Raw genomic sequence first — 22687 nt, 5'->3', positions numbered from 1 at the left:
ATTTTTTTTAAAAAATAATTAAAGTGTAGGAAATTAATAAAATGAAATAATAATAAAAAATTTATTTACAAAAACCTTTAAACCTTAAAAAATTATTCACTTACAAAATCCTTTTTCACTGTTTCAGGTGACTGAAATATTAATTAGAAAACGGATTTAAAACCGAGAAATTTACATGTCACCTAAAATTCGATTAAGATCTTATTTAATGTTTCAATCGATTTATATACTGTGTTAGACTACATAATCCATTAAGCCTATGTCCTTTTTAATTTATCACTCACACAAAAAGTCATTTAAAAATAAAAGTTATTTCAAATTCTACTTTTACCAGGTAACCATGGCAATTTTAGTCACAAATATTTTATTCTTATTAATTATTCATTCGTATCATTTATTCTTATTATTTATTCATATAATAAACTGAAATATTTTGTGGTTTAGTTCTAGCCCTTTTTTTCAGAAAAAATTGGCCAATAGAAATGTTTAAAAGAGTACCTTTAGTTAAAAAATTACCAATCTTTTAAGCGCTTAAAAAGTGTATCTTATGATGAGAAATTTATTGGTACTTTTATTGCATTAAGTGGGATATCATATCAATTTAAATTTATCAGAATAGATATACCTATTCTATACTAGATATGATATAAACTAGAAATATCAGTTTAAATTATCATAAAAATATTCATTTTTCCAATACATTTCAAGGTACTTTAAATTGGATACTTGCATGTGAAGTCATACTTTAGTCAGCCAATCAGGTTCAATCCACACGCGGTCTCTCGCTGGTATCCATTTAAATATTATCCAAATATTAACTCGGCGTGATAATAAACCCAATCCTTAAAACTTTACGCTATCATACCATGCACAATCATATGACTCGGCACAACTATGGGATTGATTGCAAATACCCAACTGACATTTCAGCTTCTGATATGTTAATTTACAATCATTCTAATGATTTTAAATTTACCCTTGCGAATGTGGTATCTATCATGATCTTTTGGATGTATGTTATTAGAAATCAAAATAGGCATACAGAAATTAAAAGCTTTACGGTAAGAAGATAAAAACATAAAAACTTATCTTCAGGCTTTACTTTGAAGAGATATTTTTTTAAATACTCCTGAATAAATTATCTCAACTCTTTTTAGCCTTAACTTTTTTTTTCTGAACATAACTTAAAGTATTGTTTCTGAAAAAACTTTGAATGTATAGGAAATTTGATGAAAGAAAATTCAAAATTTATTGTATATAATATGTTGAAAATAGTTTTTGAAAGAGGTAACTGAGCAGGTAATTGATACAGAGTCATTCATATCTTTATATCTTCTTCTTCTTCTTCTTCTTTGTTAGCGCAACATCCCCGTGTTTGCCTCAACAGCTGACATACTCCAGCGCCTCCTATCCATGGCAACACCCTTCCAATTTCTGATCTTTAGGGTTTTCAGTTCATTTTCGATGTCGTTGCGCCACCTGGTTGGGGGTCTACCTTTGGAACGTGACCCCTCGGGGTTCTTAAAGATGACGATTCTCTTGCCTCAATTTTCAGGGCTTCTCCATATATGGCCTTGCCATCTCAGCCTATTACTGCTGATCATTTATATAATTTTGGACTGCTTATAGGGTCAGTAGAGCTGAAAGTTATATCTGGTTCGCCAGCATTCCCTTTCTTGAATTGCGCCAAAGATGGCGCTGAGGATCTTTCTTTCGAAGGTGCCCAGTCACAGCTGCGTTCTTGTTTCTAATCCCCAAGAGGTCCATCCTAATTAGACCAATTCCATAAGTCCAAAAATGTCCAGAAAGTCTAAAAACAGATGAGGTTTTGAAAAAACCTCGTCGATCTTGAAATCGATGCAGTTTAGAATATGCTCAGGCGAAGCCTGAACAGTCTTACATTTAGTGCAAAGTCCAAAAGTCTTTTGCCCCTGAACAGACGAGACCTCAAGTGACCACTTGCAAAGCGAGACAAACAAGTCTGCTGGCTTCTAGGTCCCCCAAAACGCAAGGCACTTCCAGGTCGTTTTGTGACAGCTGTATTTAGGATCCAAATTTCGCTTCATTAAAGTAGTACAGGAAGTATGAGTGTCTTATGGAGTTTTAGCTTTATTTTTTGGCTGAGGAGGTTAGATCTTTTATAATATATATATATATATATATATATATATATATATATATATATATATATATATATATATATATATATATATATATATATATATATATATATATAAATTCAAAATAAAGAATAGAACAAAGAAAAATAGAAAACTTATTTATTTACTTATTATTATATATATATATATATATATATATATATATATATATATATATATATATATATATATATATATATATATATATATATATATATATATATATATATATATAAAATTTGAAAGATTTCAATAAATATTTATTCAATATTATAGCAACGTTTGCTGAATTTAACATCTCATTGTTCATTTTTCGACTAATAAATGAATGAAAGTATAAAAAGTTCTGTTTATTTTTATGCATTAAAATTGATATCACTTTGGTTTTAGCAAATATATTTAATTAGGTATTTATGATGATCAAGAACATTTTGAATCAAATTTATTAAATAAAGAAAAAAAGAATGATTGTCTTTTTATGATACGATTAAATGAGAATTTCATTCAGCAAAATCGGAATTTTCCCCATTCCTGAAAATCAAAATTCGAAGTTCGACGGGCCCTGAACAAACCTTTTAGAAATTAATAACTCCTTGTTACTTTTTCAGAAAAAATAACTTTTTCAATTAGCCTTTTATAACATGCTGCTGCCATCTATGAACGCTAATTAAAAACTCAATTTCCTTCACATGTGAATAACTGAACGATTTTTTTAAAAATTTATGTAACCAAAATCGAAGAAATCTTGTTCAATTTTTAAAAATAAAATTAAAAATCATATTATTATTGCTATACATTTTCTGTATTGTTCTTCCTTCTCAAAATCTGAAAGTATTCCTCTCCGTGTTTTGGTATTTAATGCTTAACAGTGCTGCCATCTTTACAATTTTATGAATAATATAAGTTAACCCCGCAAATCCTAAGAAGTTTTTCTTTATAAAAAAAAACTTTCCAAAGCAAAAAGGCAGTTTGATGTTACTAAGTCAGTCATCAAAGCTTGATTTTCCTTCAAAAGGTATTTAGAATTAATAGAATTCTTTAAAAAAAAAAAAAAAGAACTCTGTGACTGCTCTTTGTGTACTTAAAATTTATTTTAAATTTATTTTATACTTAAAGAGAAGCACTCAAGCCTTTGAAATGGGCATTAATTTACATGCTTCCGAGCATTGTTAGAGCAACATAAATTTCAATGCATCCAATTTATAACAAATTAAACATACAATGAAAACACTTCAGTTTAAAATTATTTAAGAAACAGAATGAATACAAAGCTGTTAAAAAAAACTCTTTTATCTTTCTATTTTATTTTTGTTTTACGTTAAAGGGCTTGCTAATTGAAAATTAAATAAATCAACATTTCGTTTCAATATGAAATAGGCTTTAGCATTCAAATTATATTTAAATACTGGATAAAAATTTGTTTAAACACTAAGGGTAACAAAATTGTGGTGTGTAAAATTCATACATAGGAAAATATAAGGGGAATAATTGGAAAAGGAAACGTAACAGCTGTTAATAAAAAATATTTTTAATGCTGTAGGTCAGATTTAATTCAAAATTTTGCTTCAAATTCTCTAAAAAAAGTTAATTAGTCTGTTGTACCTTTTTCATAATCTATGGATTTGCTTTTTAAGTTTTCTATGAGACTTAAATGGTATTTCTAAGAGCTTAAATCAGGTCAATACTGAGGGTGATCATGAATTTCCACTCCAAAATCCTACCGATGTATCAAGGAAAAAATCTTGTTAATTGAAGAGGATTCCTGATTCTTGGAAAAACAACTGGTTGTTTGGAGAAAAGAGCGCAAGAGAAATAAGCTGAAGTTAAATAATCATTTGAAGAAAACTATTACCTAAATTGAATTCTTCAAATCGATGAATATTAACTAACTTTAAGCAAGTCGTAAACCAATTTAATGAAGATTCAGTTTATATTGATAATAAAAAGAAGTTAAATAACGCTCTCTCACTAACCTTTTAAGACATCATTGAGAAGGAATTTTACGTAAAAGTTCAAAACCAAGCAAATTCATATTTTAATAATATTGCTTTAAAAATTGTGTTTCAACTATTAAACTAGCAGATCTATATAATTACTTTATGGCAAACGCAATCTGGAAAATATACCAGTTTAAAAAACAATTTCAGTTAAGTAATCCAAAGTTTGATACCCCTATGTTTTTTTGTTTTTTTTTTTAACTTTTTTTTCAAACTTTTTTTTTTGTATTTTTAGTTTTATCTCGAATATTATCTAGACATATCAAGAAATGTATGTACCCATTTTCAAAATTAGGACTTAATAATTTACATGTTTTTGTACTATTTTTGAACATAAAATTATTTTAACGTTAACCTAATATTTGCAGCTCGAATTTCTCTATAAAACCAACAATATACGCATGAACTAAAAGAAGTGTTTTCTTTTTTCCCTATTGAAAATCCGTAGTTAAGTAATTTGATTGTAAAAAAAACTTATAACGATAATAAAAAAATTATCTTGGTTAAAAAATCAAAAGCAATGCATCTAACTAATAAAATTCCCGTAGATATGTAAGAATTATGAAGTTCGTTAAATGATAGAGTTAATGATGAAATGATCCGAAAGGACAACACACGATCTGCATGGTTCATAGATATTTTCCGCAGTAGATCAATGTAAACAACTGGCAAAAGGAAAGAGGGTGTCTTTCCCTGTTTCGTTTTAGTTTATTGTACAACAAAAAATTTAAAATTAATAAATATTAAAACTTTGATTTCTTCTTTTATTCATCCCTATTGAATTATATTTGTAAAAAAAAAAATTATGAAACATCCCATAAATTTTCTTGAAACTCTTTAAAAATGGATTAATATAAAGGTTCCGTGCTAAATTTTTCAGTTGAGATTGAAACCACTATTTGTAAAAGCATATTATTCGACAAAATCTTTCTAATTTCGAAAATAAATAAAATGAAAAGCGTTACAATTGTAAATAATTCATATTTCTTTCATTGGAAGTTGACTGAGGTCAGTGTATGCATGTTCACACTTTTCCCACCACCTTGTGACTACACTAGCCTCACGATAACATGTATTTGTTTCTGCCAAATGCAGGTTAATTGAAATTATACAGAGCAAAAGTTAATTTCAAAATCAATGACTCGACAGCCCAGGGTGGGACTATACCTTCTCAAAAAATTTATTCCAGGCTAACCTTTTACCTGCTAGCGTTTTCCAGTTTTTAGTTTTTAAAACCAAAAGGTATTTTCCTAGACCATCTATCTATCTCAAATTCGGCCTGCCTCTTTTTCGTGTGCCAACTGGTCTGGCATTGAAAACTCTTTTCGTGGTACGGTCTTCAACCATTCTTACAACGTGACCTGTCCATTTTATTTTTTGTCGTTCAATAAAGTTAATAATGTCAGGCTCATTATATGAGTGATAAAACTCTAAATTTGTTCTTCGGAGCCACACACGATTTTTTCTAATTCCTCTAAAAATATTTCTCAAGACCCTTCTCTCAAAGGTACCCAATATAACCTCATCTGCAGGTAAAAAATACATATAATTTACTACATACTATCGTCTCCCTTTAATTAAAATTCTGCAAAATAAAATATGTTAATAAAAGAGTGAAGAGAAAATTTTAAATTTACTTTTGAGCCATAAAAGTCTTCTTTTACCAATTTCTACTAAAGTATTCACAGTGAAATTATACTACTGCACATAAGAGTATACACAGCACCAAAGAAAACGGACCGCACTGAATAACCTCTGATCTAATGATCGGATCTTCCCTTTCTAAAACTCAATTTTAATTGTTCAAATGGTTGACTTCAAATATGCTAGTTTATTTGTACAGACGATATTAAAAGTTACAAAATCGGACACAAAAACGTACTTTCTCTGAATAAACATTCCTTTTTTTTTCCTTCGGATTCGGATCCCTGACCCCCAAAATAGAGGGGATAGTCAATATGGGAAATATGGTCCCCATAGTTAGGTCAAGAGAGAGATCCAAAGTTTGGATTCCTTAATGCTAATTTTATCTTTTTGCGTATTTCGCCATATCTCGAGAAATTTCTAAGCGAATTGAACAATTTTTACACGCAATTCTAACATTTATTTATCCATAGATTAAACCATGCAAAGAATTAATTTTAGTAAATATTTATTATTTTTATTATTTTATTTAGTAATAGTCGAAAAAATTTTGATTTATAAGGTACATAATTTTTTACATAATTTTAAAGTATCTAGTTTTGCATTAAAAATGAAAAATTTGAGCGGAGTCAGTTGAATAATTTCTGAGAAATCAAATTTTTAAAAAGTCATACATTTAAAATTTGATTTCTCAGGAACTATTCAACTAATTTTCCCCAAATTTTGTATTTGGCGCATTGTACATCAGTATTGCAAATCTGTAATATCTCGCAGAAGAAATACGTACCAATATACTCGTATGACCAACAAAGCCCATATCCACCCCTAGTTCCCTCTCCCCTATGTTATCTTCTATGGGAATTTAATGCGATTTCTAAAGTTACTTCACTTTGATAAAAAAAAATAAATGCAATACAATTGAGAAAGAAAAATGCATATTTTGAAAAGCTATAGTTTCACCATTTTTAAGACAGATATAATAGTTAAAATATTTAATAACTATATTTTATAAATTTTGATCTAACTTGTAAATCAAATGGTATTTTATGACAGATAAATCTGTAAAATATAATAGTCAGACGTTTTAATGAATGATTAACATGTAGATGCAATTATGCAGACGATTTAATAATTTATAGACCTGTAATTATAAAACAGCCAGATGGTTTAATAGCTGGTTAACCTGTAACTTTCAGTCGTTTAGTTCCTGGTTAACCTGTCGATACATAATATTAGTAGGTTTAATGAATCATTTATCAAAAGAAGCTTCATCTTTCCAAACGAAAACAATTGTTCAAAAATATTTGTCTTTTTCTTTAATTTGAGAAGAGAAATAAATAATTCTAAAATACTTTTCTGAATCATAAAGATTTTTATGATTCAGAAAAATGTTTTAGAATTATTTTATAGTGTTTTTTTCTGCATGTTATAGCGTAAATCCAACATAAAACCAGGTCTTCTGATATTTAAATCATCGCTGTTTTACTACTAAGGGCATTGTTAAAACCCAAGGTCATTCATTTGGACATGAGCTTCTTTATTATTACGTTAAAAAATATAACTCATTTTAAGTTTTCACGTGCTTTCACACTTTACCTCTCACATACCTTCACACTTAAATCTCTCTAACATTTAAAGGGAAAGAACAACTATTTCTCCCCAAAATATACTTTATTAAATGTTCTTAGCATTGCTCTTATAATTTTATTACAAATCATTGTACTCTTAATAAAAATGTTCCTTATTCACTCAGAAAAGAAATGACAAACACCTGAGAAGCACTTTTTAATGAGAAACGCATTAACGCATACATTCACCTGCGAAACTCATCTAACTTTTAGCGCAACTAACATACAAACTATCTCCGTTGTTCAGCGAACTTTGACCTTTGACTTCATGCCTGATTCATAGGAAAAAACGTGTTCGATAATTTGCAACATTTTGAATGATTCTTTTTATCATATTTAACCAATTTTTGGAAACAAATTTCATTTTTCAACGATAAAGCGTCAGTTTTTTTATTACCTTTTATTAGTAATTGTAATTATTACAAGAATCAATCGATTTACGAGTAAAAAGGTTACGGGCCCAGGCCTCTATTAGCTATAAAAGTCGACTTTAAGGGCCCGTTTCACGTTTACGGGCAATAAAACTTTTAACTTTATTTACAGTTCTTTTTATTTTTATTTTTATTTTTTTTTTTTTTTTTTTGCATAACATTTTATAAAGCATAAAATTTTATAACTAAGTTCTTGAACTTTAAAATGTTCTTTTAAATTTTACAAAAATGAAGAATATTTAGTTGCTTGAATTATTTTTAACCTTATAATAATTGTCATTTACCTTACATTAAAAAATTTCTCCCACGGATTTTGCTTGTTTTTTCTTTAAAAAAATAATAAAATTACTTTTTTTCCCTCCAAGGGCATTTAATGAAAGAGTTGCCCCGGGTGTCCAATCACCCTTAAATACCATTAATAAACATGAATTTAAAAAAGTTAAAGATTCAAAATCTACGAAAAGAAAATTCGGTACTTTTTATTTAACCGAAAAGTCGCCAAAAAATGTAGACCTCCGCCAACATTATTTTATTTTATTTTCTTACTATTTTTTTGATTTTATTTTATTTTCTTACTATTTTTTTATTTGATCTATTTTTTAAACACTGAGCAAAATAGATGTTCGCGAAAAAATTAATGAAATAAAAAAATATATTAAAAATATGCTTGAAAATTCTTGCGTCCGATTAACTGAAAAGTACCGAATTTTCTTTCAGATATTTTCTTGAAGCAAGCCAGAAATCAGATCTGTATGAAATTAAAACTCATTGACCACAACTGTATGACGTAGAGGAGAAATCACGTAAACATCTCAAGGTTAGACCGACAACAATGAACACTCTTAACTCTCGAAACAAGTACGAAAATAATAAATAATGCAATAAATTTTGTTTTTAAATGAAATTAAACGTTTGTTATAAATCAATAAAACGAAGTATCATAAGTAGAAGTCACGTGGGAAAATGAAGGTTTTTGTCGATATGAACATGCTTTTTAATATAAATTAATTTTTTTCATCAGGGAAAGTAAAACAATAAAATCAACAGTAAAACTTATTTGGCTACTCAAATGTTTGTCATTTGGTCGAGGATAAAAGGCTTTCCGGGAAGAATTACGTATTTCCTCCGGCAGATTATTACAATCTTATCAATAAAATTAACAATCGAAAGGAGCGTCTGCTTTTTCAAAAACTTAACAAAATAAATGTGTATTTCTCAAAGGTGTTTATTACAGTTTCCTCAAAAAATAATTAATGAATTCGCAATCAAGAAAAATTAAGTATTGTGCTTCTTCAGAAAAAGTATTAAATTCACATCAATAAATTTCATATGAAAATTTCATTATCTTCGTTTCGTTAAAATCGATTTGAAAACATTTTAATTGTCATATTAATAATATTCCAGGAAGCGATTTTCCGATCCAGCGTCCTTTAAACAACCGATCTCTTGTTTGGCATTAATAAAAACGTGAATAATTTATTTTCGCGTTTTGAATTATTATCCTTAATTAAATAGAAACGCGAATCTTAAATTTTTTGTTAGTTCAGGGAGAAGTTATAAAAGAAATTAAAATCCTCAGTGTAAATGGGAACAACGACAGCCAAAAGAAAAATCTCCAAAAAAAAAAAAAAAAAAAAGAGAGAAAAAGTTAAAGTTTGTTAAAGGCCGCTGTGTTGTAAAATTTGCTTCCGGGAACATTCTTTGGTTTAAATATCAAAAAATGGTATGAATATAGCGGAATGGTTCAAGTATAGAAAGATGATTCTAAAGGAATATTCCTTTAAATCATCTTCATATATTTGAGATATGCAACTATTTTCCTAAAATCACGTAATTTTCGAATACAAGAAAATAAGCTACGCAAAGTTTATTAGTATTAAAATAAATATGAATATACAATTTTGTAGAAGATATATATATATATATATATATATATATATATATCTTCTAAGAATATCAACAATCACATGGTCACTTGGTGAATGTCCAAAATATTTGTTAAATCCAATTTGATATTAATTTATTCATTGATATTATATTTATTCGATATTTTAATATATATGCTGAGGATAGATTAGGAGAAACATCAGTGTTTGGTGTACCAGCTAAATGCCTACTGGGCAGTGGCATTTGACCTTAAAAAAACATCGATGTAGGGCATACCGGGCAAATGTATACCGGACAGTGGCACTGTGAACCTTAAAATAACTTCAGTGTAGGATATACCGGGCAGTGACACTTAACTAGACCTAGTATATATATCGGACATTTACCAAAGCGTCTATGTGATTGTCAACATTCAGCGGTGGAAGTCAGCAACCACCCATTTCTGTCACTCACGGTAACCTAATAGATAAACTTATCGAATTCCAGACGGAGAAATTTTCTGGTTTTTATTATTTCAAAACGATGAAAAATAATTTAATTCTTCACGGTTTTCCTGACTTTCAGAAATTGCGTAAGATGTGTAACTCTTATTCACCAGCTGTTTGAATGCAGCTGTGTTATGTATAAATTTGAAGACAGAAGCTGATGGAAATGTGTACATTCAAACACAATAGGTATTGAATAAAATTCTGTGATGATTTCTAATCTGTCATTTCGTACCTGGTAGATGTAATAATTCTATTGATATCTTAAAAATAATTCACTTTCCTTTTCCTTTAGTTATTTGTTATATGTACAGTCCGCAAAAAAAAAAAGATATCACCCTGAATAACTTTCGTTCTAATGATCGGATTTTCACGAACTAAGTGTTAATCTTAATGGTTCCTGGGGGTGACCTCAAATATGCTAATTAATTAGTGCTAACTATTAATTAAGTTACGAAATCAGACACAAAAACGTACTTTCTCTGAACAAACATGTATTTTTTTTTAGATATTTGGATTCTTAACCTTCAAAATATAGGGGGTAGCCGCAATCTGGGAAATATGGTCCCCATAGTTTGGTCAGGAGAGCGATCCAAAGTTCGTACCCCTTAATGTTAATTTCACTTTTTACGTTTTTAGTCATATTTTAAAAACTAATAAAGCAATTCGAAGAAAATTTCACCCAGTCATAAAACTCATTTACCCAAAGATAATTTCACGAAAAAAATAATTTTTAATAATTGTTAATTATTTTTTATTATTTAATTAAATTAAGGATGAAAAATTTTTGAATTATAAGGTATGAATTTTTTTATACCATATTAATCTACATATTTTTCAATTGAAAAATCTAAAGTTTCAACTGTTTTTATTTATTAGAAGCTGAGAAAAATTAAAATTAATTATTTTTAAAAAAATAATTTGGCGACAATGAAGAAATGATTAAATGGAGCGATTAATATTAAAATGTGATAAACTTGCGAGGAACTTGACTTCGCGCGCTTAGCATAAAATTTCATTCATATTTTTTTCGCTAATAATCGTTTGCTTATCTTTTCATTTTTATTTTTTTAAGCTATAAAATATGATGTTTCTTCTTTAGTCGTCTAAAATTCTATTTGCAATTTAGTAAAGAAATTTGAATAAAACATTTTATTGAATAAAATACATTTTATTCAGAGAATGTGGAGTTTTATAAAAGCATGCTTCTGATAGAATATGATTATACAACAGATTGTGCTTCTTTAATGTGATTTTTTTTTTTTCTCAATAACTGATAAAATTTCAATAATATACATACGAATGAATAAATTTGGAATAAAATATTCATCAATTTCTTGAATATATATTTTATAAATATTAATAAAAATACGCAGTCAACATTTTTAAGCATTTCTCACAACATCGCAAATTTCTCAAAATCTTATAGGGTAAACTAACCAGTGAAGGAATACTTAAGCTTAGCTTGTCTTTAAAAAAAAATCATAAAAATTTCAAAATTTGTAATTTTAGCTAAATGACGTATTTGTTATTAAATGCATGTCGACATATTTGTTATTAAATGCAAATTATGTAAAAAAAATTTAGATAACTTACATAATATTGTTTTAAGCTTTTGGTGGTTTAAATAATAAGTAGTAAGATAACCAAGTGAAGGAACAGTTCTTAAATTGAATAAACACTAAATTTTCCAGTGAATGAACACTTAATTTTGAGAATGTTTGATGCTCGTTAGGAATCCTTAGGCCACACAGATATCTGTCGCCCTGTAGATGCCTGAATTGACTGATGTTAACACAGGCGGGCATTAGGAAAAAGAAAATCTTTTAAGTTTTCGTGCCCCCATTTCAGTATCTTAAGGGCCTTACGAGCTCTATTTAAAAAGAGAGTATCATATCAGATATATATATATATATATATATATATATATCTGATATATATATAACAAAAATAATCATAGTAGCAGTATTTGGTGGTAAATGTAGCTTATCGTAATAGAAGAATATGCGAACGTAAGTTTCAGAATGTATCGAAACATGTGGATGCTATTTGCTAATCATCTTTATCCAAAGAAAACCATGTAACGTAAATATCTAGCAAAAGGAAGCAATTTTTTAAACAATGAATCATACAATATGCAACATATTATTTCAATATCTTATTCTTAAACATAACATATTTCAATGTTTTTAAAATGCCACTAAACATTCAGCAATTCATTGAGTTATAGAAAAAAGAAATCGTAAATTACAGAAAACCTTGTGAATAGAAACCTTGTGTGCATTAGAATTACTATACAATCTACATTTTATTTTTCATGCACTTTTTTTTTCTTCAAACTTTCATGCCTAGAAGACTCGATTAAAGCTGTAAAAATCATTATCCCTAAAATTTTGTATATAGCTATTATAAGTTATGTTAATTTGATTTTAGTATGAAATCCTCGAATAAACATAGCAAAAATATCATAATCTAAATAATATCAGATAAAAAGTTCATGTGTTTAAATTCTGAAAACTTATAAATCGATTCAAATTTTCTTTTCAAAAGAGATTAAAATAATTTTTTATTTTATTTATTTATTTATTTATTTTTGCTTTTTGGACATAAATGAACTTAAAAATTGTCTATTGCCTAGAAATTTCGAGGTGTTTTCTATTAACTATTAATTAAAACTCTCAGAGCAATCACAAAACATTATTTCAATTTTTTTACAGTCAGAAATTGGTTGCCTAGCAACCTAGTAAAATTAAGCGTTTCTCTTTTGAATCAGTCAAGGTTTATCTTAAAATATTTATTTGCGCAGGCGACTTTTTTTGGCGGTTTTCTGGACTATCGCCAAATATATAAACCTTTATTGCAACCCAATTTACGACCCAATTGTTTTAAAATTTTGTCTACCCCCCCTAATTCAAGTGTCTAGATTCCAAATATGTAAAAAAAAATACATGTTTATTCAGAGAAAGTACGTTTTTGTGTCTGATTTCGTAACTTAATTAATAGTTAGCACTAATTAATTAGCATATTTGAGGTCACCCCCAGGAACCATTAAGATTGACACTTAGTTCGTGAAAATCGGATCATTAGAACGAAAGTTATTCAGGGTGATATCTTTTTTTTTTTGCGGACTGTACAGTGAGCAGTGAAAAAAAAGAAAGCGAAAGTACAACTTCATAACTTTTGATCTAATTATCTGTCAGTCTTACAATTCAAAATATCTTTGATCATTAGCAAACTGAACAATAAACTAATGAAAGATTATAGCAAATTATAAGAATTAATTTGCTACATGGTCGCATTTGTTTTTTTTTTCTTTATTATTTTCAAAGATGTGACAAAACACGTTAAATCTTTGAAATTAAAATTAAGAAGTTCAAACTATTGATCGCTCCTTTGCCTAAGTAAGCCATTGGTACCATACTTTCCAAATTTCCATATTTTCAGGGTTACGAATTAAAATTTGTAAAAAAAAAATATGTTTATTCAGACAAAGTGCCATAAAGTAAAGTTTTTTGGGGTCAACTTTTGACTATACTTATATATATATATATATATATATATATATATATATATATATATATATATATATATATATATATATATATATATATATATATATATATATATATATATATATATATATATATATATATATATATTCTTGATATCGAATATAATATTAAAAAAAACATTTATGTTGTTTCTTGAAACAGTTCCGAAGTAGAAGTAATTGGTATTTTTTTTAGGTATGACTAACTCTATAATTATTATTGATTCCGTTTACATAATTAAATAATATTTTAATATTATTCATAAGCATTATCAAATCTATTACTATTATTGATTATATGGCTATAATTTATAACCGTTCTTTAAAATCGGCATCAAACAAATTATTAGAAATTTTGTTGGGAATCTTTTGTTTGAATCCCATATATATTTGAAAGCATCATTTTAGGATACAGTTCGCTAAGATTTGTACAACAACATAGTACAACATAATAAGTTGTTTTGGCTCAGACTATTTCAATTATCTAAACCTCCTTCTCTCATATCGTGATCAAAGAAAATACATAGAGCGTGAAATACGGTAAATTTTACCATATTCTAGTAGTTTTGACCATACTTTTTTTCTCAGTGTAAAGCTTAGCTTTTAATTGTGATCCAAAAATCTTAGCTCATTGATAATAATAAATGTGTACTTCAGGTAAAATTTGACGAAGTTCATCGCTAACAGCAAAAGAAACACAAGTAATTGACTGGGTTTTTTTTGTTGTTTTTTTTTGAACGACTCGTACAACTTATCACAGAAATAACAGCTGTTTCGCAACCTAACACACCTCCTGATATTGGCGAATGCTTTTGGAACAATTTTCTTAATTTTAGCTATTGCTTGAAGCCATTTAACTTTGAAAGACGTGACACCAAGTCCCTCTCTGTCGCAAAAATACCCCAATTTACAATTCACAGTACGGTTTTGTATCTCATATCATAAATTAAAATACCGTTTGCTGTAACTAATTAGGATATTTAAGTCTATCAAACCATTAGTCTATGAAACCATTAAGATTAACAAGGACATTGAACGAGGCAGTAATTTATTTATTAATTCAATGCATATACAAGGAGCTGCATAATGTGAAAGAATATGTAAAAGTAGATGTATTTTTCGCCGGAATATCATAAATAAGTCGTTATAATTAAACACGTCATAAGATATAAATGGAAAATATGACATATGAATTTTTTCCTGCAGAACAATAACGGGCCGCTAATAATAAATCCAAGGACAACTGCTTCACCCAAGATAGCTCTTTGATAGTAAATTCAAATAAAATAAAAATCTTATTATGAATACAAGTTAAACAGTGATGTTCAGTTTTGTTGTTTCGTTAAATTAAATGGAATTAAATTGTTAATTTTTAGAAGTTTTTCAAATTAAAAAACTCCAAAAAAAAATTTTGAATGTTCAGAAGAAATAATGATTTATTAATCTATCAATTTTTGACTCTTTCTTTGTTTTTAAGTTGTTAATTTACAATAAAACTGTTCAGCTATTTATTTATTTTTGAGCATTTCAAACTTCGTTTAACGTCAGCTTTACATTTTATCTTGTGTCTTTTATTCTTTAGCATAGAATTCGAACTTATTTATCATCTAATTGCGACCTGCTTTTACATTTTGGGCAGATATTTTCGAAACGCTATTATATCTTTTTACATAATCACGATAATCTAAACTTTTATACAATAATGTAAATTTTCATACAAATCTAAAACTTTGATATTTGGCGGAAAACATTATATGCTTTTTGTGTAAAGACGCGTTTGCTTTGAAATAAAAATAGATAAAATATTTAGAAATATGGTCAATATTAACGAAGTTAAATATGCGTAACTCTATGGTTTCAAACTGAAAATAGCGAGACAAATTGCAGTTTTTCAAAATTTATAAAACCTGATACATCTGTGACTTTTTGGTATTTATTTATTCACAGATTTATAACAAATAAGTCTATTTTATTTTTTAAAAAATTTGGGCTTGCATAATATTTAGTTTTGGGAGAGAAATACTTATAGGATTATACTTAGGAATTATAACGAAAAGTTGATTTTTAACTTAAACTTCTTTTAACTTCTAAAGTAACAAATAAATGTTTTAGTATAATATTCTGTTTTTCTTTTCCAGTAACATGTAATAAAAAGTTAGGAAATTATGCATAAAATATTTTAACTTAAACAGATCTCATAGAAACTTGCGACTTTAACATCAAACTTAAATTGAAAATTCACTTGAGCTTTAATTGAAACTGACTTTGGATCAATATATTTATAATATGTACTTCAAGAAATTTTTATTCACCTTTTATTCATTATCTTGGGATCAAATTCCGTTCGTGGGCTCTGTTTTTTAATTTTTCTAAAGAGAGATATAATGTAAAAAAATTGTTTTAGATCCCAACAAAGTCATATTATATTCTTAAGAAATCATTTAAATAATTAGTATAATAATTTTTTATTTTTAGTTTTTTTTTAATACTTTGTTGCATAAAGAACTTTTGAAATGCTTACGGTGCAGATTATCTTGGTTTTGATCACGACGTTTCATACTGTCAACTTTATTATACTTCGCAACAAAAACGATGCAACTAACTCAGTAACAACCATATCACAACAAAATAAATTTAAAATATATGTCCAAATCGCGAAAAATTATGTACAATGCACACAAAAAAAGTACCACCCTGAGTTACTTTTGATTTAATGATCGGATTTTCATGCTCTAGGAATAAATCTTAATGGCTATGTAATATGCTAAATACTTAGTGCAGCCGATATTTTTAGTTACGACATCGGGCACAAAAACGCACTTGAATAGACATACAAAAACGCACTTGAATAGAACTCTGAATAGACATACCCTTTTTTCGATGGATTTGGATTTCTGACTCCCAAAATATAGGGGGTAATAACAATCTGGAAAATATGGTCCCAACAACTTGGTCAGGAGAGCGTTCCAAAGTTTGGATCCCTTAATGGTAATTTTACTTTTTCATCTCAATGGCGTATTTCATCTCAATCACGTTATTTGCGTATTTATTACTTTTTGCGTATTGTATCTCAAGAACTTTTTAAAGGAGATGAAAATTTTTTGCCCACAATTATTAAATATAACTTTTAGTAAAGATTTTATATTTTATTTAATTATTATTTAATTTAATTATTATTTAATTGTTATTAAAATTTTTAATTGTCAAGTATACATTTTTTACATCATTTTAAAAAATGCAATTTTAAAAAAAAAAATGGCAAAATACAAAATTTCGGACGAAATCGGTCTAATAGTTCTTGAGAAGTCGAATTTTGAAAAAATCATATTTTTACAGCGAAAAATATAAAGACTTTAAACTTACTTATTTTAGCTAGCTTATCTTATCTTTATTCCTAAATAAATATTTTGGTGATAGGGCTATTTAACTTTTTTTTTCAATTAAATTAAGTACTCATACATATGTCTCACGGGATCAAATACACTATTATTAATCTATTGTTCTTGATCGAAATTGATTGTTCTTGAGTTAGTTATCCTAATCTTATCCAACAATTATCAATAGGAACTGAAAGAAGTCGTAACATTTAAAGATAGCATTTTAATCTGAAACAATGTAAACTGAGAGCGATCGTCATTCTATTTAAAAATTAAAATATTTCTTGTAAATGTAATTCTTGCGCAATAGGACAAAATATTCATTTGAAAACCATTATTTGATTTCCATTCTGTGAAAACCGCTTTGTTAGAATCTATCAAATTTAATAACAATATAAAGTTAATATAAAACCAAAAATTTTATCTTTAAAAAAATAGCATGTTTAAAAAGTATATACGTATATAATATCTAAACTCAGTGGTACGACAGCCCGTGAAGGGCCAAGGCCTACTGTACCCATCCCAGTTTTCTTGAGCTTGGGCTCTGAAATGCAGAGGCAGATGTTCCGGTTAGGTGGTCATCCGAACACGGAACCCCCCTTGCATTTTGTCCCCTAGCATGCTCGGTACTCATTTTATAGGCCCACTGAAGGGAGGAAAAGAGTGAGTCAACCTTGCCCCATTCGAAAATAGAACCCCAAACCCGTGACAAAGAAGCACGAAGCTCTACCATTCAGCCACCGGGTCTCCAAAATATACAATATAAATCTCACAAATATTGAAGATATGCTAAGTTCTTTATCCCGCATAAACTATGCAATGTGTATAATTATTTTATGTATAATTTATGTTTCTGCATAATTATTTTAAAATTCCAGATTAAACTATAATTTTACACATAAAAATAATAATAAAGTTTCGCAATATCTGTAATTAGGTAGCTCCTTTATGTAAAGGATTTTTGGCCACATTTTATTCATCATCCTTAGTTTTATGACAATTTCATTTAGTAAAAATTAATCTTATTCGAAGCAATGGATTTTGAACTAGAAAACATATTGTTTGAGCAATTGCGTAATTAAAATTTTACTCATAACGAAATACTAAAATTTAAAAGAACAAATGTGCAGATACTTATTTATTTTATCTGTTTTCCTTTATGAGAAAATTTTAAACTACTTAATAGTTTTATTGAAGTTTTCCTTTCAGTACAAAATGTGTGACTAATCTATTTAAATGCAGGGGATGCGTAAAATTACAGAAACACTTCTATGCTGACTCATTTTTTCCTATTTCTGAAGAAATACTTAGAGAGAGTTATTTTGAAATCTCAAAACTGTTAAGACTACGCGATTTCTCATACATATCAAAGAAGTTCAAAGCTTTTAGAGGTTTGAAGAATCAATAATTAATAACGAACGGAAAATAGTGTTTTTGAACACACCATGCCAAAAAAATGGAAATAAACTTGCATCAATTATTTTGATTACAATTTGTAACAACTGCACAAAATTTCATAAGCCTAGCTTAAATGTTTATAAAAATATGGACATTTTTATAAATAAAAATAAATAAATAAATAAAAACTATTCTTTACGATTTCTTACTTTAACTGCAGGAATATACGTTAAAATTAAACGAATTATTTGAGTACGAACCAGGTTCACCTCATTGGGAAGCAAGCGCTCTATCCCCTGAGCCCCTGAGCACTCTTGTTTCATAATTTTATTTTATAACCGATGTTGAACAACCGACCCTAAGTTTGAGTTTACAACAACCAATGCTCAACTCCGTAGCCTTGTAATTTTGAGCTCAATCCAGAAGACTACCACTAAAGGGCTGACATGAATTGAGTGTGTCAGATTGTAGTCCTTTACGAGCTTCTCAGCTATTGACCAAAATATCATCTGAGTTTTTAACTATAGGGTAAAGGAGGTGGTGTAAAACAAGTCCTTTGTAATTTTACTGAAGTTTATTTTTCCCTTCTCAACTTCAAAAACTCACTTTTGGTTTGAATTTCCATAGTATTGATTAGGAAAGAGCTGTGTCCACCAATTATAAGTCTGAGATTTGAGTCAAATCAATTATTTTAGAGGAGCTTTCTGTGGCAATGGCGTTGAGTTCTCCATACTTCAAAACAAGTCTAACACAGACCACATATATATATATATATATATATATATATATATATATATATATATATATATATATATATATATATATATATATATATATATATATATATATATATTGATAACCGTCGGTGAACAACCGACCCAATTTTGAGTTTACGTCTACTAATGTTAACCTCCGTAGCCTAGTAATTTTGAACCGAATCCAAAAGCCAGGAGAAATTGTCAGAAATTTGCTTTTGGGAAGGATTTTTGATGGAACTAACCCTGGTTTGCATTACATAGAAAGGAAAACCACAAAAACCTCCCATGGTTGCATGGCCTGATGGCAAGGGAACTCCAACCCACGATCCGTCTACTACTGAGGATATTTTACGTTAGCACTGTGGTCAGTGAGAGCTGGGTGCGGAATTCGTATCGACCAACCATCGCTGGGATTCGAACCCGGTTTACCTCATTGGAAGGAGAACGCTCTATCCCCTGAGCCACCACGGCTCATAGCCCTTATATGTAGTGGATAATGTATCAACAGAGGAGTCCCAGTTAATACCAAAAAGTTTTTCTAAAAGTTTTATTCTGTTGGCGGCTTTTCGCGCCAGCTCCTCAGCTAGTTTTCCCTCACCGAAGTTTGCTACCTAGAAAGATCCTAAGGTAGTGATAGGAGTCTATTGAGTCTATTCGAACCAAAACTTGATGGTTAAAATTAATAGATATTCTGATATTTTTGGTGAACAGTGCAAAAAGCTGACAAAAATTTCACTTTATCCACGAAATAATTTAGGATTATTATAATTTCGTATCGAAAGTAAATTTCAAAAAAGAAATAAAGTCGCTATTACATTTTACGTAATTCGCTGTGATTACTGTTTTAAAACTTAATGGAGGAAAATGTTTGCAAAGTACGATCGATCCCTTTTGTCTAGAAGAAATTTAATTTAAATTAAGGATCAATTTAAAAATACTAATAAAGTAATCATATCCACACAAAAAAATTTGATCTTCATGTCTTTTTTTTCATTTTCTTAAAGTAATCTTAAGTTCGAAAAGCGAAAAAAATTCACTAAAAGTATTTTATTTCATCTATTATGATATGCGGAATGTAACAAATATTTTTTTTCACCATATTAGTATTTATTAACTCATTGATTTGCACGCATTATTAATTCCCCTAATATATCCATATTATCGATTTAATGTTTTAAGCAATAAGACATTAACGTTGATATCAAATTAACCTCTAAATAACTTCAAGTCTGACGAGGCCGTACAAAACATACAAAAATTATTAATGAATTAATAAAAAAGTTATCAAAGAAAGCCCATCATGAAACTGTATGGTTTCATTATAAATCACAAAGATATTTTCTTAAGTCTTGCTATTTATATTTTAGTAATCGTTTGCTGATTTTGAATGTCAAAATATTTATTTAGCTAAACGTGTTTATTTACGCAAAGCTTTTTGCTACCGCGGAAGAAACAAATCCACAAATATAATTATAATGATAATAATTTATTATTTCCAAAATATTATTTGTATTAATACGCATTATTAATTCATCCGCCACACCCATATTATTAATTCATTATTTTAAGCAATTTGAAATTAACGTTAAAATCAAATTTTGCCTAAAAACAACTTTAAGTCACGGTGGCTCGTAAAAAACTTACGAAATTTTGACGTAGAAATATTCCCCAGTGGTAGACGGATATGGGTTAGAGTCCCCTTACCGTCAGGCTAACCGTGGGAGGTTTTCGTGATTTTCCTGTCCATGTAACGTGAATGCAAATTAGTTCCCTCAAAAAGTCCTCGATGATGGCAAATTTCTCCCAATACTTGTGCCAGGAGTTTCCTTGTCTTCTGAATTGGATTTAAAATTACAAGACTATGAAGTTGAACATTAGTAGCCATAAACTCAAAATTTGGGGCCGGCTGTTAAATAATGGTTATAAAAAATATCATATGTATTTTACGAGCATCAGAATAGGAGTTGGGGTCATAGCCCTGTACCGTATAATCTTATTATATTTCACGTTTCCTGGATTGTGGTTTATCTCCTTGTTTTCCAGGTAACCGTAGTTTCATATATTCTTTGCCATGCATAATTCAAATAAAAGTTCCCGGTAAAAAAAAGAACTTGCTCTCCTCCATGAGGCCGAATTTCTTCCAATGCTTGAACTTAGAGTTCCCTGGTTTTCTGGGTTGGGTACAAAATTGCTTGAGCACGTTGCTAAACATTATAAGTCGCACACACTCTTTATAAATGGACTATATTAAATTATCAAAAATTAGCACATGCAATTAAAAACTTCATAATATTACTTATTATTTTTATATTAGTAGGATTACATAGCCTGATAAATTTAAATTTCTATATTTTCTAAAAGCGAGTTTCAATCCATTAATGGCAGTTATAGTAATCCACACACCGTGTAAAAAGAGTGTGAATATCCAGAGTTTACTCGTCTATAGGTGCTCCTGAATACTTAGAGTAGGGGGCCTAAAAAAGAAGGAGAAAAAGAAACAATTTAATTAGAAAAAAAATAGGAATGATAGATATTTATAAAAATCTAAATCAATAATTTAAACTTTTTGACGTAAATTCTATCGTAAGAAATTAAGTATTTCTAACAGATGTAAAAAAATTTCTCAAATTCAGGGAATATTTAAAGTGTAATTACCAAATAAATACGGGTGCCTACAAGCTTTTTTGATCATCGACCCCCAAAAATTTTTTAATTCTCTGATCGGCCCCCTCTATAAAAACTGACGGAAACAAAGATAAAAAATTGCCAGTTACTAGTTTTATTTTGACAATTTGACTGGTTTCATGGCATCTTTGCTAATAGTTTTTTCACAAAAAAAGCCATCTTGTAGAAATACGTTTCTTATAAGTCTGACAGAATGAGTAACACATCACAAAACACAAAGCTGTAAACGTTTTTAAAAAAACATAAATAATTATTTAAAAACTTTTGCTGGAATGAGAAATTAAATGAAATATAATCTATTCTAAAAGACCTTGCTTACTACATTGTAATTATAAATGGCATTTCAAACGAAAATTAGATACACTGTGTTGCTGTCAATAAATAGGCGATTGAATAGCACTCGTTTTCATTCATTGACCGCTAGATTGGTTCAATCCCTAATTTTACTATATCGACCATTTAAATATTTTGCTTTAGCGAATTATTTCCAAGTTCACAGTTCCCCCTCCCCTCTCTATGTGAGTAGTTACTATAAAATAATGCTGATAATTGCTCTTATTGTACTTCTCGAAATTAGAGTATTGAATAATATGCTGCCTTTGAAATGCAATAGTTATTGCAATGAATAGCATTGGTTTTGTTATAAATTATAAAAATCGCATTATTCTATTTTTCTATTAATTTTTTT

This window comes from Parasteatoda tepidariorum, chromosome 8 (genome assembly GCF_982258835.1).
Source record: "Parasteatoda tepidariorum strain Cologne lab strain chromosome 8, Ptep-v5.0, whole genome shotgun sequence".
NCBI classification, from domain to species: domain Eukaryota; kingdom Metazoa; phylum Arthropoda; class Arachnida; order Araneae; family Theridiidae; genus Parasteatoda; species Parasteatoda tepidariorum.
This window is presented reverse-complemented; position numbering follows the sequence as displayed.